This window comes from Chiloscyllium plagiosum, chromosome 9 (assembly GCF_004010195.1).
Source record: "Chiloscyllium plagiosum isolate BGI_BamShark_2017 chromosome 9, ASM401019v2, whole genome shotgun sequence".
Classification (NCBI taxonomy): Eukaryota; Metazoa; Chordata; class Chondrichthyes; order Orectolobiformes; family Hemiscylliidae; genus Chiloscyllium; species Chiloscyllium plagiosum.
Window position 1 is genome coordinate 31386334 of NC_057718.1, and position 16127 is coordinate 31402460.

A 16127-nucleotide genomic window follows, 5' to 3' on the forward strand; every position below is an offset into this window, starting at 1 on the left:
GTCAGTTAGTGCTGGATACTGCTAGGAAAGTTCAGCACATAAGAAGTGGTGATTGCTGCATGCCTGGTCACAAATGCGATCAACGCCCATGCTTGCCATATCAGGAATTTAATAGGTTAGTACTTGAAAAATTCTATGCTGTGAAAATACTTAGTTGTTCCAGTTCCTTCTCCTAAAATCTTCTTATCCTAGCGTTATCTTAATAAACTATTCTGCAGTCTTCATCACCTTACTGTTCTTATCAAGGATTGTCACCCAAAGGTTGGCACAGTTCTTGCTGTGGACTAGGTGATTATTTGGATTGGTTTAGCATTGTGCTTTGTACTCAATGGCTCGACTGAATAAATCTCAGATCCCTACAACTGTGAAAATGTGATTTCTTTTACAGCTTTATTAACTTGTCCTCCCATTTATAAAGATTTGTAGGTTTGAAACTCTAAGTCACTCTGTTCCTCAATTCTTTTAATATTGAAGATTTACTATTCAGTGCATATTTAATTTCTTTATTCTTTTTCTCAAAATGAATCACCTTTTTCTCCCAAAACGTATCATGTCACACTTTGTATTTTAAGATTACATCTGGCATCCAACTGCCGAATCTATTAATTGTGCATGTCCTCCTCTTCACAGTTACTACACTCCACTGGGTAAGGCATATTATTGGTGTTGCAGAATTGTGTGGAAGAGAAAATAATGTGGCAGTATGATTAAAAGTAGCAACAAAAATGTCAGTAGAAATTCTGTTATCCAGAACGGGAAGTGTTTAAATCTGAAATGGCTACATTTTGAAATGGCAGCTTGTGGATCAATGAAATGACAGCTGGTCACATTGGTAAAGGAGCCTTTCCCTTCTCTCATTTCCCAGGACCCCACTTGCCTAACTCTGACCTGCACAGTGTGCTCTATTCAGCCACAATCCCAAACAGACTATTCATTATCGATAAATTTAAAGTATATTTCTTCTCATATGGTAGTGTGCCTCCATGAATGAGTCAGCTAAATATGCCAAGAAGGCAGACCATAAGCACCTGCTCAAGAGCAATTAGGAATGGATGATAAATGTTGGTTTTACAGCAGCACTCCCAACTGATGACTTAATTTTTAAAAATTTGTAGTTACAGTAGACTTAAACAAAGAGATTTTGATTTTTTTTTAAAAAGAAAATAACTGTTAATCTCATTGATTTGCTTTGTTAAATACAAACGGAAATCTCCCTCTTGTGCATTGGTAATAAAGGAAAGAAACAATTAACATGTAATTCAAGACATGCAAGTCAGCCTCAAAAGTGATGCTATAACTTTTGTCCTTCAGTCAGCCTGTCATGCTCAGTTTGGTCATGACAAAGTTCAATATTAATTTTCATTCAAAGTTTCTGCTGCAATTTGATCCTCTGTTTTATATTTTTGGTTATTTGCTGGCCTGATTGCTTACAATATCTGGTAAAGCTGTCCTCGCTGCGGCTTGATTGAAGGCACAGTATTTGATGTTTTTAAATATGTATAGAAAACCAATATGAACAACAACTTGCACCTATATAGCACTGTTCAGCCTTAAACCTCTCAAAGCAGTTCACAGGAACATGAGTGCTGATTAGAAATATCACATAATTTTATATAAAATAAACTGATTTTAGAATCAGCAACTATTTTGTTGTTGCCTCCAGTGTTCTGAATTTTCTGCATTCAAAGTGATTTACTGTGCTTTGTAGAACTGTTTTTACTAGAAGTAGTTCTGAAATATAAAGGGTGCTATGGAGGTTAGTGACTTTGTAAGGGTATAAAGAGATAGAACTTTACACATTGAAAATTTGGAGTTTTTACAATCATATATTTTGTTCTTCTACATCTTAGTGTTGCACCTTCACTAGAAAAATTGCAAACAGAAGTATCTGGATAGGTTATAGTGCAAGAATTAGTCATATATCAGTGAACCTATTTTATAAGTAACGCACCTGCACAAATCGTTTAATCACATCAAATATCAGCCCTTCTCTGATTGACAATCATGTTGGTATATGATGTTGAGATGAATAATTTGTCAGCATCTGTGTGACAAAAACTTCCCATACACAAAGACGTAAGAGCATTGGTAAAGCCTTGTCTCAAGTTTCATTTTGGCCTTGCATGCTTCAACTTGTGTCTCTCTTGCCCTAAATGTGGAAGATGAGACAGACTCTATTTCACTTTGTTGATTGACTGTTGAATGGACTTAGCTAAATAGCTTTATCATCTTGAGACTCTCGTACCAACTTAACACCCTGTCAAAGGACATAAGTGTATTTGTTCAGGAATTATGTCAATAATGAAATGAAGCTTTCAACACCATGGTGCAAACTGACTTTCTTCATTTGTACTGAACATTGTTCTGATATAAAAGGAAATGCTGTGCAAAAAGCTAAAACACTTAGTAATAGGTATATATCAAAAGGTGAAAAATGATTTTGCAATTTCTGTTGTGGACTGTTAATGATTGGATGCTGACACAGCATCTTAGGGTTTTAAAGCCCCGTGAGTGTGGTATTCAGAGATATGTGCCCCCAACCCTCTGTATGAGTGTGTGTGTGTGTGTTTTTTTCAGGGTTGCTTTGGGGTTGGGTGGCTCATACATAAGGGAATCAAAGATCAAAATTCCTTGCACAATCATGTCAAGAGGAGCCTTGCCACTTGTATGGAGAAGTTCAATTAGCTGCCTTCCTTATGCATCAGATGTAAGTTGTTTTCTTACACTTAAATAAATTAGTCAAAAAGGATGATACATTTTTTAAAATACAATGGCTAGCCACTGTATATGCAGTGCATTTTCATGTAACTTCAGTGTGTAATCGGATAAAGGGCTGGAAGTCCTTTGGGAAGGTTTTTCAAATGAAAAATCAAGGAAAGGTTGACAAGCTTAGTCTCTTATTCCTCGAAAAAGACTGGTAGTGAGTGACCTATTAAAGGCATTTAAAATAATGAAATATCTTTAATGCATGGATACAGAGAGAACAGGTCTCTTCCTGTGTGAAACAGGATAACTAGATGTCATTAATAAAAGATAATCACCAAGAAAACCAATAGGGAATTCAGAAGAAACTTTTAATCCAAAGAATGGTGGGACTTCATACTTCAGGGAGTGGTTGAAGTAGGTTGTATGGATGCAATGAGGGGAAAGCATATGAAAGAAGGGAATAAATGGGTTTTTGATTTAGATAAGAGAAGGCTCACATGGAACATAAACAACTGCATGGACAGTTTGGGATGAATGGCCTGTTTCTATTTATATATCGTATGTAATAGTTTATAAAATTTGAAGAGCCCAAAGCAGGTAATACAAGGATCATCACCCCCATTGAAGAGATCTGTGTTTAACCTACTTAATATGCCTATTATGGATAAATGTTAATTTTTATCTGATTACTCACATGTTATAGGCCTTGGGACATTTCGTAACATGTAAGTTATAGTGTGAATTTCCATGTGGTAAAATACTCTGTTATATAATACTCATACAGTCATAGAATCATAGAGATGTACTCCACGGAAACAGACCCTTCGGTCCAACTCGTCCATGCCCAACCCAATCTAGTCCCACCTGCCAGCACCCAGTCCATATCCCTCCAAACCCGTCCTATTTATACACCCATCCAAATGCCTTTTAAATGTTGCAATTGCACCAGCCACCACCACTTCCTCTGGCAGCTCATTCCATACACGTAGCACACTCTGCATGAAAAAGCTGCCCCTTAGGTCTCTTTTATATCTTTTCCCTCTCACCCTAAACCTATGCCCTCTAGTTCTGGGCTCCCCCACACCAGTGAAAAGACTTTGTCTATTTATCCATACCCCTCATAGTTTTGTAAACCTCCATAAGGTCATCCCTCAGCCTGCTACGCTCCAGAGAAAACAGCCCCAGCCTGTTCATTCTCTCTCTATAGCTCAAATCCTCCAACCCTGGAAACATCCTTGTAAATCTTTTCTGAACCCTTTCAAGTTTCACAACATCTTTCTGATAGGAAGGAGACCAGAATTGCATGCAGTATTCCAGCAGTGGCCTATACAATGTCCTGTATAGCCGCAACATGACCTCCCAACTCCTGTACTCAATACTCTGACCAATAAAGGAAAGCATACAAAATGCCTTCTTCACCATCTATCTACCTGCAACTCCACTTTCAAGGAGCTCAGAACCTGCACTCCAAGATCTCTTTGTTCAGCAACACTCCCTAGGACCTTACCATTAAGTGTATAAGTCCTGCTAAAATTTGCTTTCCAACATGCAGCACCTCGCATTTATCTGATTAAACTCAATCTGCCACTTCTCAGCCCATTGGCCCATCTGGTCCAGATCCCGCTGTAATCTGAGGTAACCTTCTTTGCTGTCCACTACACCTCCAATTTTGATGTCATCTGCAAACTACCTAACTATATCTCTTACGCTCTCATCCAAATCATTTATATAAGTGACAAAAAGTAGAGGACCCCCCCAGTTACTAGTGGTGTACCGCAAGGGTCAGTGTTGGGTCCACTGCTGTTCGTCATTTTTATAAACGACCTGGATGAGGGCGTAGGAGCGTGGGTTAGTAAATTTGCAGACGACACTAAGGTCAGTGGAGTTGTGGACAGTGACGAAGGATGTTGTAGGTTACAGAGAGACATTGATAAGCTGCAGAGCCGGGCTGAGAGGTGGCAGATGGAGTTTAATGCGGACAAGTGTGAGGTGATTCACCTTGGTCGGAGTAACTGGAATGCAAAGTACTGGGCTAATGGTAAGATTCTTGGTAGTGTAGATGAACAGAGAGATCTCGGTGTCCAGGTACACAGATCCTTGAAAGTTGCCACCCCAGTTTTCAGGGTTGTTAAGAATGCATACAGTGTTTTAGCTTTTATTAATAGAGGGATCGAGTTCCGGAACCATGAGCTTATGCTACAGCTGTAAAAAAACTCTGGTGCGGCCGCACTTGGAGTATTGTGTACAGTTCTGGTCACCACATTATAAGAAGGATGTGGAAGCTTTGGAAAGTGTGCAGAGGAGATTTACTAGGATGTTGCCTGGTATGGAGGGAAGATCTTATGAAGAAAGGCTGAGGGACTTGAGGCTGTTTTCATTGGACAGAAGAAGATTGAGAAGTGAGTTAATAGAGACATATAAGATAATCAGAGGGTTAGATAGGGTGGGTAGGGAGAGCCTTTTTCCAAGTATGGTGACGGCGAGCACGAGGGGGCATAGCTTTAAATTGAGGGGTGATAGATATAGGACAGATGTCAGAGGTAGTTTCTTTACACAGAGAGTAGTAAGGGTATGGAATGCTTTGCCTGCAACGGTAGTAGATTCACCAACTTTAAGTATATTTAAGTCATCATTGGACAAGCATATGGACATACATGGAATAGTGTAGGTTAGATGGGTTTCAGATTGGTGTGACAGGTCGGCTCAACATCGAGGACTGAAGGGCCTGTACTGCGCTGTTATGTTCTATGTTCAGGACCCAGCACCAATCCTTGTGGCACTCCACTGGTCACAGGTCTCCAGTCTGATAAACAATCCTCCACCACCACCCTCTGTCTTCTATCTTTGAGCCAGTTCTGTATCCAAATGGCTAGTTCTCCCTGTATTCCATGAGATATCTAACCTTGCTAACCAGTCTCCTATGGGGAACCTAGTCGAACGCCTTGCTGAAATCCATAAAGATCACATCTACCGCTCTGCCCTCATCAATCCTCTTTGTTACTTCTTCAAAAAACTCAATCAAGTTTGTGAGACATGATTTCCCACACACAAAGCCATGTTGACTATCCCTAATCAGTCCTTGCCTTTCCAAATACATGTACGTCCTGTCCCTCAGGATTCCCTCCAACAACTTGTCCACCACTGAAGTCAGGCTCACTGGTCTATAGTTCCCTGGCTTGTCCTTACCACCTTTCTTAAACAGTGGCACCACGTTAGCCAACCTCCAGTCTTCCAGCATCTCACCTGTGACTATCAATGATACAAATATCTCAGCAAGAGGCCCAGCAATCACTTCCCGAGCTTCCCACAAAGTTCCAGGGTACATCTGATCAGGTCCTTGGGATTTATCCACTTGTATGCATTTCAAGACATCCAGCACTTCCTCCTCTGTAATATGGACATTTTTCAAAATGTCACTATCTATTTCCCTACATTCTACATCTTCCATGTCCTTTTCCACACTAAATACTGATGCAAAATACTTGTTTAGTATCTCCCCCATTTTCTGCAGCTCCACACAAAGGCTGCCTAACTGATCTTTGAGGGGCCCTATTCTCTCCCGAGTTACCCTTTTGTCCTTAATGCCGTTGTAAAAACCCTTTGGATTTTCCTTAATTCTATTTGCCAAAGCTATCTCATTTCCCCTTTTTGCCCTCCTGATTTCCCTCTTAAGTAAACTCCTACTGCCTTTGTACTGTAGGCTAAAAGTTGGATTGCTTCTGTTTTCAGAGATTGGAATACTCAATCATGCTGAGACCCGCTAAGGTAGGCATTGTGCAAACGTTCTGTTGTCTACTCATTCAAATTATTGTAGCATTCAGCCAAGTGTGACCAACACTACTGCTTGGCTAAATGCTCAATAGGAAGCTTAGCTTTGTGCGTGGCAAACACATGTTTCAGCTAGCCTGAACTTCTTAAAGTGGAGCTTTACTCGCCTGACAAAAGCTGCTGCTGACTGCTTGTGATACAAAGGAGTCCAGAAGACGCAACAGTCAAATCAATGGGCTAGGATAGCAGCTATGTTTCTATGGGAGGACAGGAGGCCCTCAAGCAACACCCTGAGAAGGCAATAGAGGCAGGTAGCCAAAATTGTCAACTCTGAAGTCTGACTCGAAAGACCTGGCAGTTCTGTTGAGAGACATTCAGTAACTTTATTCAGATTATCAAAAGATTTGTAAATTTATCATTGAATTGCAACTTCTACCCATCATATCATCAACAGTTATTTCAATGCATTATCTCTAGCCATAGGACTCAGTTTAATCCTAACACACTTCCAATGAGGCCAAATCATACCCATTGGTTGCAGTCTCTCCGGTGAGTCTGCTGTTAGAAGCACATCATTCAAACAAATTAGAATGCACTCGCTGATGTTCTTGGATAATGCATTTGGGGATAAAGGGATCAAAAAATATAGGGGAAAGTAGTAACGGGCTAATGAGTTGGATGGTCAGATATGACAATAATACATTTTTCAGGCTTGAAGTGCTGAAAAGCTTACTCCTGTTTCTATTTTCTATACTTCTGTGCTTCTTCCCTCTCTCTCGCAGGACAAAGTGGCCTATTGTTTGGTCCAGAATTGAAGGAGAACAGGCAGATCAGCATCTAAACTTGAACTCTGCTCAGCATTCTGACAGTATGCTCCTAAAACAGCACCTTCTCATATCCTACCTAACCCTCATCCTGCTATCTAGCAAGCCACAGATCATGTGACTTTTTTTCCTATCCCAACCACCTTTCCTCACTATGACTCTTGCCTTATAATCAGGAACTACATCCAGGACAACCCTTTCTGCTTCATGAGGAAGACTGAGAGCTGTACCACTTCTCAGATAATTTTACATTATTAATTGATCAGAATTTTGGAACTACCAGCTCAGGTACATACCTTGAAAGGCATCCTACTTTCTGGGGAATGGTAGTCAACTCCATGGCAAGACTGTCACTATCTCATATTCCATTGCAGCACAGATGAAATGTTTTCAACATTACAACCCTGGAGTGAAAGCTGTGATGAAGCCCGTGACATTCATGATTGGTGCCATACAGACTACAGCCGTCTTGGCTGAGGATCTCTATAACAGATTTCCAAGCTTATTGAGGCACTGCTCTTACAGAGTGGCAGTGGCTCCACAGAGTGTAAAAGTACAGTTCTCCCTGAGGATGATGGCATTCATGCCCCATCGCTGCCACTGCACCAATGCCTTTGCAGTAGCTTGACAGCTCATCAGTTCAGATTACTGTCACCATTGCCAAGGTAGTCAGTCTGAAGACAGAATATCAAGATTCAGAACAGCTTCGTGCCGTTTAAAGTCTCCCCCAATAAAAATTAACTTGATCTGCGATCTGTGGAAATTGTGAATTTATATCTTTCTATTGGTTGCTTGCTGGATTGGAACAGCTTCTCCAGTTGTGCATAAGTAGTTATGATCCCAGCAGATATTATTACTGGATAATTTGTGTAGGGTTGATAGATTTTTTTGTATTTATTTTTAATTTACCAGATGGTCTTCCACTGAAACAAAGGTCTACAATGCTGAAGATTTGGTTTTAACAGTAAACAGAACTTTAGTATATATAAAAAATGAAGACAAAATAGAATAAATCAAACTATATATGTGTAACACAATATTGAATATTTGAAACATACAGTAAAATACAGTATTCCATCCATCCTACCAGCATCCTTTAAAGGTCTCAAGCACCTCTCTTTATCACATCTGTAGAGTTTCACTTAACTGTAGCTTACCATGCCTAGTTTTGATAATCTCTTCCATGAGTATTCACATAACTGAGCTTAGAGTTTCTCAGTTTCAAATAACATCTTCAGGGTTTTAACCAAACACTTCTGGTCTGGATTTTCAAGCTAAACTCCTTACATTGAGGTGACCTATTTTCTAGCAGTTCTAAACTACATCCGTTCTTCATCAGAAATTGTTTTCACATTTAACTTTCACCAGGACATCTGCAAACTGAAAGCAAAAATCTTTCCAAACGGTAGGTGATTCTTAGGCAAAAACAAAATAAATGTTTGATCCTTCTAGCTGAAAGAAAGCAAATGTCCTTCAATCTTTATTTTGTCCACTTCTAAAACTTGCGCATTACCAAATACATTCCCATTACTACTCTAGGAAATCTCTTTTTCATACTGATTATTGAAAAAAATCTGATAGCTCCGGAAATACTGACAGTTAATCATTAAACACATCACACACATAAATCAAAACCCACAAGTCACTAGTTCAAAATCCAATATCTAAAATAAATGATGGTTACATTGTAAAGCACATATATAACAAACACCATATTTACAATAGTGCGTACAGTTGAGTCAGTATATTTTGTTATTTGCTTCCAAAAGGTACAATTTAGGTGACATCTCCTCTAACCCTAACACTAACCCTATTGCAGGTTCCAAGTTGTCACTGGGATTATTCTTGTTGAGAGTAGTGAAGATTTACACCAATTGGTCATCCAACTGTAGTAACAGGTTGCCAGTTTTTCCAGAATGAAATTCAGCTTTCTACCATTACATCTAAATTTGTCGTTCACACCCATTACTACTTCTGGCTAAAGTAGCATTGTTGCCATTGGAGGAGTAGTATTGGATGCAGCGTGGCATTAGTCTTTGTATGAGATTAGTCTTCATGCCTTCAGAAGGTTTGTTTCTCCGTTTGAGAATTGCCTTGTATACATTTGATTCCTTTGTAATTTCTCTGGTGATTTTTACTCCCACCTCAGTCTTTCAATGTGACAGGAGATGATGTGAAAATCATATATGATGTTGTATTTCCCAAACCTTTGTGAACCACCAGAATGCTTTGCTAATAAACTAAAGGTTATTACCACTATCACAATGTCAAGAATGCCGTAATAACCAAAGAATGATTTCATGTTGTCTTGTTTAGTTGATATCATTAGAGGTACTTCACTGGTTGATGTACTCCTTGTTTTCATGGCTTAGGTTTGTTCAGTAGAACATTCCTCTTGCCTTCCTCAGACTCAAGTAAAGTCTTTGGTCTCTTGCATGAATGCACTTTAACATTTATTCTCTCAACTCCTGAGAGATAATGATTTTATTACTTTTGTATAATATGCTATATTGGGCTGTCAATTCACTTCTGCATGGCTAATGTATACTTATAATCACAGGAATGTCCTTGCTGTTTCCAGGCCTTTCATTACAACTTCATGCAACACTGATTGAGAGTGGCATCTTGTTGGCTAGTTGGCTTGATTTGGGCATAACTGTCTCTGCTAGATTGATGACTTTCACAGTATGTTAAACTGTAGCTTCATGTTGGACATTGCCATGCCATTCTCTATTTCATAGGGAGTGCTAAAAATTAATGAACATTTTTCCATTATGAAAATGTTCAGAAGCAAAGAGAATAGCCAAACACTGTATCTCAGTATGAGCATTTATGCCCTGGATGTAATGGTTATCCTTACCAAATACGCACTACTTTAAGTCCAATTCACTGGTGTCACATGCAGAGTGACTTTATCACTTACATCATAGTATTTCAGCACTGGCATTGCTATCACTAGTTGTTTGATTTTATTAAATGCACATTTCTTGCAGTAAGTTGATGTAGTGGGTCATATTCTGACGATGAATTGGGGGTTATGAATTTTGCTCAGTTGTTGATGAATTCAACAAATTATTGTGTTGTTTTTATATTGGTTGGTTAATGCATTGCTTATTTGTCTCTCACGTGTATGTGATTCAGACAAATACAGACAAATACTGCTGTCAGTATGTGACCTATGTACTTGACTTTGGTTATTTTTAATTGTAATTTTTATTATTCAACTTCAGGTTCACGTGGCAAGCTATGTCGAGCAATCGTATCAGATTTCAATTGTGGTCAGCCATGACTTCATCTGTTGTATTTCCACATCCAGAAACTAGCAGATCATCCATTATAACTTCCACAGAGGAAGCAACCTCATTCTTCCCTTTTAGTTAGAACATTTGATCAATAATGTTTTTACCTATTTTTCCACTCATAACTATTTTCAGAGCCATATCATCTCATCCTGCCTGTGTATGAAGGTGTGCATGTTTGGAATAAAAGAGATATAGTTTAATTTGGTATGGGTTCTTAATTGATAAGCAGTTTGGCCACATGCTTAAAGCATTGGCTTGTTTCCAATACACAAGTTACTTTTGAGTTTACTGAAGAAACCTGACAACAGTTTGCTTTGCTTGAGGTAATAATAAATTGAGTTTTTCCAGCAATTTCTGATTTATACTTACGGTATTGTTGTGAAGTAATGAGCCTTTTCCATGTGAACTCCTACTTTCAGAGTTTTAACAAAGTTAGGGAGCTTGGTGTGGGATGTTTGGACATAGGCAATGTGTGATTGGACTTAAGGTGTTAGTGAAGGACAAAAGGACAGAGATCAGGATTCTCATATTACAAAAATAAGGTGGCATTGGAAATAGCTAAAACTTTCTAAAGGTAGAGGAAAAGTTTACAAGATTTAAGTAAAGCTAAGCTAATAGAATTGGCAAAGAAGTTAAAGATATAATTTCGTGTACAAGCGAAGAATGCAGAGATAATTGAAGTACTGGCAGGGCATTTAGGATTGGTGGAAATATATGAGAGAATAGGTACTCCAAATAATGAGTCACTGAGTTAGTCTTAGCTGGGTAATGTTTAAATCAATTTGAACATGAAAAAGAAATGAAGCAGTTCGGAACAGAATTCCAACTAGAAGTGAGGAACATCAGAACTCAAAATTAACTGAATTGAACTTGAACAAAAAGCTTATATGTTATGAAATTCTTTATGTTGTGACACTCTCTGTGAGGGAATTTTCCCCATGAAGTGATACTCCATGTGAGGTAGTACTGTTTATGGGGTGAGTTCGTGTGTGATATGGTGCTCACTGTGTCATGATATTCACTGTGATTCTCTGTGTTATACTTGATCATTTTATACTCTTTGTGATGTGATACTCTCTGTGACAGGATACTCTCTTTGGTGTGATAGCCTATGTACTATGACACCCCTTATGTATCAAAGCTGTTTGTTTTGTAATATTCATTGTGACGTGATGTTCTCTCATTTGTGGTACTCTCTTTGGTGGGATATTCTCTGTGATGTTATACCCTGTATGCTGTAGTACCCTCTATGATTTACTACTCTCTGTGATCTAATAGTCTGTGAGATAATGCTGATACTCTCTGTGAGGTAATAAACTGTGTTGTCACACGCATTGTGATGCAATGCTCCATGTGATGTAATAGTGCATGTCATGTAATACTACCTTTGGTGTGATATTCTGTGATGTAATAATCTATGTGATGCAATACGCTCTGTGATGTAATAATCTCTGTGAAATAATAATTTCCATGTTGTAATAATCTCTGTGATGTAATAATCACTGCATTGCGAGTGTCACTGACTTTTGGTGTGATACTCTGCGTTATGATGCCCTGTGTATTATGCAACTTTGTATTGTGATATTCTGTGATGTAACACTCACTATTTTGTGTTGCTCCATGTATTTTAATACTCTCTGTGATATAATACTGAAAGAGGTGTGACATTCTGTGATGTGATGCCCTGTGTGATGTGATAATCTTGTCTGTGGTGTAATATTCTCTGAGCTCTATTATTGTTTCTAATGTGATAGTCTGTGTGACGTGATATATGTGTGATGTGGTACACTGCAGTTTCACTTTCTTTAACATATTTTCTAATGTGCTGCATCTCTGTTTGGAAATATGTTCTATATTTTATTGACTTTGACATGAGTATTTGTTTTACCAGCTTTCACCACAGTGGACACTTGTATAGATTGCTCATGGGAAGCTTATGATTTCATACTTGGGGAGATGGTCCATTAAACAGAGGAAACACCTAAACGATAGGTATTGTGTGTTATTGAATAAAGAGTTTACATTTCAAATAATTCATCAAGGGATACATAAGGAATTAATTTTTCAATTTTTGGTTAGGTTGAAAGTAATAGAACCCCTTTGGTTAGCATAAACTGTATTTGTTTCCTCACAAGTATTTGAGAGTAACTTTAGCCTCTAAAACTTAGTCTTTCTGAAAAAAATGTAATTAAAGAGGAGAATATAGAGATCTTGTTTTTACTAGTATGTGTTTCCATTTGAAAGTTGCCAGAATCTAGCTGAAAATGACCCTATTTTTGTGCAAGGAATTGGAACTTGTCAACACTTATTGTGGTATTCAGAAGGGTTGCATGACATTGCAGTGAATTCAATCACTAGAATGTTGTGTGGGGATGTTTAGAGGTGGGATGGGGGGGAGGGTAGAGTCGCAGGTTTGATATTCCACTCCAATAAATTCATGATCTGGCTGCGCTGCAATGAGGGATTGCCAAGTGGAGATCAGGTGCTTTCCCAGGGGATGTGGGGGATGAGAAGGAATAGGAAGTAGGGAAAGAAACACCCTCAGGCATATGTCACATATTCTCTGATAGTTGCATTGTCAAAGACCTGGAAGCAGCTTGCTAGCTCATCCGCCCTTTCAGACATAGTCAGTGCATGACCCGGAAAACCTGGGAAGCAGCCTAAAGTATCAGCAAAGGAAATCTTATTCCTTTTCTTCAGTTACTCTTGTATGATCATGGAAGAGATTAATATAAAAATATCACTTTGATAAATTTATCGAGTAAAATTCTTTTCATGATTATATGACAATAACAGAAGCTGATAAGAACGGATGTTAATTTCAAACTTGTAATTTGATGATGCAGTGAATATCTAATGGTGGCTAATAATCTGAATTTCCTTGAGTGTAAATGAGACATCTTTTTTTTCTCCTGCAATTAGCCATAATGTTGATTTTTTTTTCTACATAAAACAAGTCAATGCTCTAACCACATCCTTATTATAATATTTGGCATTAATATTGTGGTTCCAACTTTGGATGCACTGCGGCCTCAAAATGAAGTGGCATAAGCAGTTTAAGCAATGAAACCAGAATACATTGCAGACCATATTGTAAATCCTCCATATATGTTCAGCACTACATTAACCCTTTTTGCATATCCAATCATTGATTATGTCAATATTTATATCAATAATGTATGTCTATGCACTGCACAGAAATAATGGGTGGCATCAAGAATCATCTTCTGAAGCTGTTCTCTATATAGGTATCTATAATTGGAAGGAAAGATTTAATCTTGGATAGGTCAGTGGCAAGAATAAAGTTTATGTGGAGATTCCTTTTGGAATAAAGGATGATGCAGTGCCTGGGTTGAGGTTGGCTGGGGGCATTATACTTCACAGTTCTTACGGAATTGTGAGGCAGTCAAGCAGTAGGAAGGCCCCTATTATGTGTAGAGTGATCAAATCCAGATGTTGGCATGGCGTGACCTCCTTGACCATGACTTAGCTACATATTGAATGGCAGACAGCTGGTCAGTAGTGAGGTGAAACTATGTTATGCCGATGGGGTGTAAATTTATATACAGTTTACAGAATGTGACTGACACTGAACAAACACTGACTTAAGTGATGAATCTGAAGACGATTTTTTCATTTGGACGGGATTTTAACTGTACCAGAAAGAAAAAAAATCAAAAATGAAGTCTAAAAGGTCTGAGCACAAAGCTGAGTGTTTTTTTTGCTTAAGCATATATATATCTTATTTATGACAAGTTCTCCGATGTTCTGAAAAAAATGTACTAGAAATGGGACTAGTTTTTCCTCTTTCCTGTGAGATCAAATTTCTTTTAAAGCCATCAGCTGAGCACAGTATTAGTCAGGGTTGATCAATGACAGGAAACCAGGGATCATGTGTTAATAAATCAGAAATAGATATCGCAGTTGAGCAGAAATATGTCACTAAACCGATAATAAGGGCAAGTTATTTGACAAGTTTTTAGATTTACTTCAACAGGAAGCTCTGCAATAAACAGCTCTTTTTTAAGACTGGGGGGATGCAGTCATCCTGGCCATGTTACCATGTGCTCCTGTGAAAACAGACTGTGCTAAATTGAATCAGAAATTCCTGCTAGGCCGGCAGGACAGCATTTCCTTTCCTTCCTATTCTCCCATTCCTCAATCTATCACCTAATTAAGAACAGTAAGGGATCATCTTCACTGGATTAACCTTAACTAAATTGTATTCATTCAACATGTGCCCTTTTGATTATCTAAACCCTGAATTGCTGCCTGCGGTAAACTTGGTCCTGGTCTACACAGCCCTATGGAGTTAATTAATTTCAGATGAGTAGAAAAAGGTGGTTAAATTAAACTTTCTATAAAAACATTTGTTACTTTTTTTACTTACTCTGTTAATAACCGCTGTAATGTGTATATTTCCAAAGCACACTAATATACCAGTTGCATATTGTTAGACAGTTGATATTTATACTTGAAAAATTGTTCTAAAATGTTTATTAATATGGTCCTAATTCAAGGCCATCTGATTTAGAACCTGAATTTTCTTTAAACTTGGAATACTTTGTACATCTTAATATTTAAAACCAGTTCTGCAATATTGTGCTGCAGATTATCCAAACAGTTCATCTGACAAATTCTATAAACAAAAGGATCTCATCTACTTTTCAGCAATACAATCTGAATGCACCAGGATCATGTCAGAATCGTTTTGCTAATTTTTCCCAGTAGCTGAAGCCTTTGACTCCTTGTGCTGGCATTTACAATGTCTAAGCCATTGATAGGATGTGGATAACTTGAGCCAGTTCAGTTACATCAACTCAAATTAAAATTACTGCATTATGGAAAAGTAGAATTAGATACAAAGGAGAAGCTATAGTTTTCCTTACCACCCTGCAGCTATCCCCCCACCCACATTGTGCACTTTCCAACTTCTTTGACAGACACTAGTGCCGTATTTGCATCTTTTCATTATCTCTCTATTAAAAGCTGAAATGTCTCCTTTTTAAAAAAATGTTTTTAGTATCTTCTGAAAGGTTGAAGGGTCAAGAGCAGATTCATGATTGGAGCCCAATTTTATTTCAGAGCTGTTGAAATGGAAAAGGTTTGAGTGTAAAGTGATTATGTTTCAGTTTGCATTTTCACTCACAGTTCAGCTGTCAGCCAAACTGCAAGTCGAAGGATTGGCTCCATATCCATTCAACAAACAAGCGGTGCAAAAATTCCTATGTCTCTGCGGGTGGGACTCAGTGCCTGTGGCGGGAATGTCAGTTTCAGAGAAAAGAAATAAACAGTGCACTATAGTAAACAATCCTCTAAAAATGTTTTTTTTTGAAGAGAGGGAATATTTAAGTGTCAATTCTAATTAATAACATCTTTCCTCAATCTCTAATGTATTTTTTCAGTTAGAAAAATACATTATGGCATTATGCAGTTTCACTCTAAATGGAATGTGAAGCAAGAGCTACATTGATGTGTACCATGTCATTTTAAACATAACTGGCATTGATCAGGTAATGCGTATGAA

The 16127-nt window shown here is 38.1% G+C and overlaps 1 long non-coding RNA gene across 1 annotated transcript in view; it reads left to right on the plus strand.

Annotated features, from left to right (window-relative positions):
* Positions 1 to 11683, plus strand: part of LOC122552744 — a 40442-nt gene extending 28759 nt beyond the window's left edge. The window contains exon 3 of the long non-coding RNA XR_006312477.1: positions 10529 to 11683. This is a non-coding gene — a long non-coding RNA (uncharacterized LOC122552744). The remainder of the gene's footprint in view (positions 1 to 10528) is intronic.
* The last annotated feature ends 4444 nt before the right edge of the window (positions 11684 to 16127 follow it).